Genomic DNA, 6,006 nt, shown 5'->3' on the forward strand with positions numbered 1-6,006 from the left:
TAGTGCAATGACACATGGATGATGACAACAATGTCTTCTGGGGCAATTTATTGGGTTCAGGGTTTAGGGTTTAGGGTCATGCTTTTTTTTCGCGAGAGTCACGATTTTGCTTTCGCGAGAGGCATGGTTTTGCTTACGCGAGTGTCAGGGCCGTGCCTCCCGGAAACGAAATAAAACACATTTTCTATTTTTGCTTACGCCGATCAAAATTTCAGTATTGCCACCATGTCTGTCTAGTTGTCACCCCCTGTAGGTCCCATGCTAGTGAAACAAGAGTCTGAATTAATATTCGCGTTATCGGATCGGGCGTCTTGGCCACAAGGCCAAACATTCTTGTGGTCCAGACTTTTCTCAACAGACGTGCTTCGGACTGGCTGTTTTGGGTGGTGTAAACTTGCGCTTGAACTGTTAACACAACCACAACCACACACATCATCTACCACCGAGTGCAGACTAGTCGTTCGTCACTTCCCTGTGAGGTTAGAATTAGGATACCAAAGAGATTGTCCAAGTTTTCCACACCAATCTCTTTCATCTATGTGAACTCTAGACTTCAGTTATAAACAAAGGAGATGCTCTGTAGCTTGCCATTTTCTTACCCAACACTTCAATGGCGCCGTTGCAGAAACTCTTCCATACCTCACTTCTCCTTCTAGTATGCGCAGCCAGAGCCAAGGCGGCCAACCCGGAAGCAGAAGCGGAAGCACTTCTCCGATGGAAGTCCACTTTAGTTGGCGCCAACTCGCTGTCCTCATGGTCGATTGCAAATTCCACCTGCTCTTGGTTCGGCGTTGGCTGTGACGCTGCCGGACATGTTACGGAGCTCAGCCTTCCCAACGCCGGCCTCAACGGTACGCTCGATTACTTGTATTCGGCAGCCCTCCGGAACCTCACCAAGATCAAACTCAACAAAAATAGTCTTGTTGGCGCCATCCCGGCAAACATATCCATGCTGCTCACCCTCACCTTTCTGGACTTGAGCAGCAACAATCTTGTTGGCTCCATACCTCGCTCATTCTCCAGGCTCCAAAATCTCAAGGCACTGCGGCTCTCTGCAAATAATCTCACAGGAGGAATCCCAGAGGAGCTGGGGATGATATCTGGGTTGCAGAATCTTGTACTGTACAGCAATCCCCTTGGCGGGTCGATCCCAGCATCACTCGGGCAGCTTCAGTTGCTAAAGATGCTCCACATACAAAACGCTAGTCTGGTTTCTACTCTTCCACCTGAGTTGGGGAACCTTACTAGTCTTAAGTACATGATCCTGTCACAGAATCAGTTATATGGAAGTTTGCCACCATCTTTTGCCAGGATACAAACGTTAGTATTTTTTCACATGGATGGAAACAATATCAATGGTAGCATCCCGTCAGAGATGTTTACAAATTGTACCAAGCTCGAGCGTTTCATTGTATATGGAAACTTGTTAACTGGAAGCATCTCATCACATATCATCAAGTGCAAGGAGTTTTTTGATTGATCCGGAAACTTGTTAACTGGAAGCATCCCACGGGAGATAGGGAGCATGCGAAACTTGGAGGCATTGTTCTTGTGGAAAAATCACCTTACAGGAATTATGCCGTCAGATATTGGTAATGCAACATCTTTGAAATTCCTTGACGTCAGCTCCAACCATCTAGAGGGTGAGCTTCCTAAAACTATCTCCTTGCTGGTAAATCTAGTAGCTCTCAGCTTGTCTGGCATTCCTAATCGTGATAGCAAGCAGTTGCCAGTAGTCAAGGTTGCCAATGGTAAAGACAATAGCAGCTTCTTTGGAGAATCACACTCTGCCTTTCTGCAGCTCTTGGATCTATCAAACAATGAGCTGTTTGGAGATTTGCCGAAAAAGGCTTTCGCCCCGCTTTATATATAAAGCACATGCCCAAGCCAACAGTACAAAAGGTTCACACACACACACACAAGTCCACGCCCAACAGGGGCACATAGCAAGTTCACACACAAATAAAGGGTTAATGCTGAGGGCACAGCTCAACAAGCCCTAAAACAGAAAGAACGACATCATCTAGTCGGGCTCCGGCGGTGGCGGCGGAAGCGGAGGCGCCAGGCGGAAGGCGAGCGATCGAAGGTCGGCGAGGAGGGTGTTGATGACGTCCCGGTCCTGAGGGCGGCTAAGCGGCCGCCAAAGCTGCAAGTACCCACACATTTTAAAAATGGCGTCAGTAGCGCGACGAAGAGGGATTTTCTGGATGACGAGCTTATTGCGAACGGTCCAATGCGTCCAGGCGAGAACTCCAACGCAGAGCCAGCGAATGTGGCGGTGGCGGGGAGGGGAGGCGTGGATTTCCGCAAGGAGGTCGGGGAAGTTGGAGTTGCACCATTGTCCACCAACCGTCTCACGGAAGCAGGACCAGAGGAACTGTGCCGCATGGCACGTGAAGAAGATGTGGTTAGCATCATCCGCGGTGCCGCACAAAGGGCAGAGCCCATCTCCGGGTCCGTTGCGCTTGAGGACTTCGACACCAGAGGGGAGGCGGCCACGAATCCACTGCCAAAGGAAGATCCGAATCTTCAGAGGCAACCGGATGTCCCAAATGAGCCCAAAGGGCTCGGGGGCGGGCGAAGGCGCGATGGCCGCATAGAGAGACCTAGTAGAAAAACGGCCGGAGGCCTCTAGGCGCCACGAGATGGCATCCGGGGCGTCAGTAACGCTCATCGGGAGAAGGGCGATGTCCTGGAGTAGAGAATCCCAGGCGGCCACTTCCAGGGGCCCGAAAGGGCGACGGAACGTGAGGCGCCCTAAGTCAATAAGGGCTGTCTCAACGGAGACCCGAGGGTCAACAGCAATGGCGAAGAGGTCAGGAAAGCGGGCGGCCAGAGGGGCGTCCCCGAGCCACCGATCGAACCAGAACAGGGTCGCGGACCCAGTTCCAACCGAGATGGACGTGCCGATACGAAGCACGGGGAGCAACTGCACAACGTCCTGCCAGAACTGGGATCCGCCCGACCGTTGACAGAAAGCTAGGGGCTGACCACGAAGATATTTGGTGCGGATGATGGTGAGCCATAGGCCTCCGTCCCCATTGGCGATGCGCCATAGCCACCGGGTCAGGAGGGCGATGTTCATGCGGCGGGAGGACAAAATCCCAAGACCCTCCTGGTCTTTGGGTTTACAGATGTCCGGCCAGCTCACCATGTGGTACTTCTACCTGTCATCGTCGCCAGCCCAATAGAACCTGGATTGGTATTTGGCAATTTCCGTGTGCAGCGTTTCATGGAGGCTGTAAAAGCTCATGAGGAACCAAAGGAGGCTGGCAAGTGAGGAGTTGATGAGGATCACCCGTGCGGCCTTTGATAGCCAACGCCCTTTCCAAGGTTCAACGCGGTGTTGCATACGGGTCACCGTAGGGCGGAGGTCCGCCACGGTGAGGCGCGAGTCACTAATGGGGATCCCCAGGTAGGTCGTGGGGAAGGACCCCAGCCTACAGTTCAAGCGATCAGCAATAGATTGGGCCTCCGGCTGAGGGTAGCCAAGGACCATCACCTCGCTCTTGTCGAAGTTGATCGTAAGGCCCGACAACTGCTGGAAGCAAAGGAGGAGGAACTTCAGGTTAGCCACGTCCTGATTTGAACCTTCCACCATTATTATGGTGTCGTCCGCGTATTGCAAAAGGGAGACCCCACCCCCTCCAACTAGGTGGGGGACAATGCCGTGAATATGGCCAGCCCCCTTAGCCTTATCCAGGATGGCGGCCAGAGCGTCGACCACCATGTTGAACAGAAACGGTGAGAACGGGTCTCCCTGACGGACCCCACATAGGGTGGGGAAGTAGGGTCCAATCTCGCCATTAATGTTCACGGCCGTCCGCCCACAAGATACTAATTGCATCACGCGGGTCACCCAGCGGTCATCAAAGCCCTTACGCAACAGTACTTCTCGTAGGAAGGGCCAATGGACAGTATCATAAGCTTTGTGGAAGTCGAGCTTCAGGAATACAGCCCGAAGATGCTTCACCCGGACCTCGTGGAGGACTTCATGGAAGACCAACACGCCATCAAGAATAAACCGGCCTTGAATGAAGGCCGATTGGTTCGGGTGAGTGATCGAGTCAGCCAGCAGGGTCACCCTATTGGCGTACCCTTTAGCTAGGATCCGAAAAATCACATTGATCACAGTGATGGGGCGGAACTGACGGATATCCGAGGCGCCGGGAACCTTGGGAATGAGGGTAATGATCCCATAGTTCAGGCGTCCCAGGTCCATAGCCCCTGAATAGAACTCCTCGAATAGAGCCATGACCTCCGGTTTGATCACCTGCCAGAAAGTCTTAAAGAAAGCAACCGGCAAGCCATCAGGGCCCGGGGCCGAGGCAGGGTTCATGCCTTTAATGGCAGCGAGCACCTCCTCCTCGGTGAAGGGGGCAACTAGGGCCTCGTTAGCCACGTCGGGCACCAACTGGGCCCCCCTCCAAATATCGGGGGCGAGACTAGCCCCACCCCAAGGGGTGGGGGTAAAGAGGGCTTTGTAAAAGCCGTCCACATGGGCCCGAATGGCCGCGGGACAGACGAGGGGGGCGTCATCCTCCCAAAGGCAGTGGATGGAGTTTCTACGGCGGCGGCCATTCGCGATCGCCTGGAAATAAGCGGTGTTCGCATCCCCGCGGAGTACCCACCGCTGGGTACCGCGCGCCCGCCAATAGGCCTCCTCGTCGGTGTAAATGGTGGAAAGCTGATCCTCAAGATCATATCTCAGCATCCACTCATCCGGAGAAAGCCCCGAGGAGTCGGCCCGAGCATCCAGGGCTTGAATAGCCAGCAGGAGCGACTTTTTACGCTCGCGGAGGTCCCGGCCAAGGTTGGCCCCCCAGCCCTTCATGAATTGGCGAGCAAGCTTGGCGCAGAAGTGCCACGAGTCGACGACGGACATGGAGCGATGAGGGGAGGCGCGGGCAAGCTCCCACCGAGACGCGACCGCTTCACGAAAGCCGGCTTGGTTGAGCCAATAGGGCTCAAACCGAAACCGCGGCGGGCAGGCGGGGCGCTCATCCGCGGAGGAGAGGAGGAGAGGGACATGGTCCGACCCAATGCGGGTGATCGCCCGCAGCGAGGTCAGGGGGCACCTCAATTCCCATTTCGGGGAAACTAGGACACGATCTAGAACGGATCGTGTCGGGTCAGCCTGGCGGTTAGTCCAGGTAAATCTCGCCCCCGTTCTCTCGATCTCCCGGAGGCCAAGCTCCGCGATCCAGTCGTTGAACAACTACATCCGGGGGAGGTTAATCCTATCATTATTCTTCTCGTCCGGAGACCGGATGAGGTTGAAGTCTCCGCCCACCACCACGGGGAGGAGGGAGGTGGAGATCTTTTGGTGCAGCTCCGCGAGGAAGGCCGGGGACCGGCGGTGGTCCGCCGGACCATAGACAGTCACAACCTCCCACTTGAAGTTTAGGGCCCGCTCAAAGACTTCCATGCTAATGAAAAATTCACCCCGGTCCATGCCGCCCACCTCGAAGGTGGCATCCTTAACCCCTAGAAGGAGGCCACCAGAGTAGCCTGAGTTCCCACTAGAAGGGAGCCAGTGCCAGGCGAAAAGGTGGGAGCTGAGACCGTCAAGCTCAGGAAGGGAAAATCAGTGCACATGGTTTCCTGGATCGCAATGATGTCAATGTGTTCGTCGTGCACATACTCGACGAGCTGGCGGCGCCGGCCATCATGGCCGAAGCCGCGAATGTTCCAAAAAAGGGCCCGCATCTAAACCCCCATCGGGGGGCTGCTTGACCCCAGAACACGAGACGCGCTTTGAGCGTGCAGAGCGGCGGTGCGGGAGCGAGTGCGTCCACGGATGGTCCCGTCAACCACCGGAGGGATCTGAGCGGCAGGGGTAGCCTGATCCTCGGGGGCCCTACGGAGGCGAGCACGAGACTCAGCCAGCTTGCCATCTAATATCTCGCGAGCCCTAATGGCCGCGATCTGTTCTAAAGGGGGACCCACTTCCCCCTTGAAAACAATGGCCGAGTCAGTGGCCACCTTGGCCAGGTGTCGGATAGG

At 55.2% G+C, this 6,006-nt stretch overlaps 1 pseudogene; it reads left to right on the forward strand.

The window, feature by feature from the left end:
• The first annotated feature begins 610 nt into the window (after positions 1-610).
• Positions 611-1,873, forward strand: LOC119339756 (annotated as a pseudogene).
• The last annotated feature ends 4,133 nt before the right edge of the window (positions 1,874-6,006 follow it).

Source organism: Triticum dicoccoides, chromosome 7B (genome assembly GCF_002162155.2).
Source record: "Triticum dicoccoides isolate Atlit2015 ecotype Zavitan chromosome 7B, WEW_v2.0, whole genome shotgun sequence".
NCBI classification, from domain to species: domain Eukaryota; kingdom Viridiplantae; phylum Streptophyta; class Magnoliopsida; order Poales; family Poaceae; genus Triticum; species Triticum dicoccoides.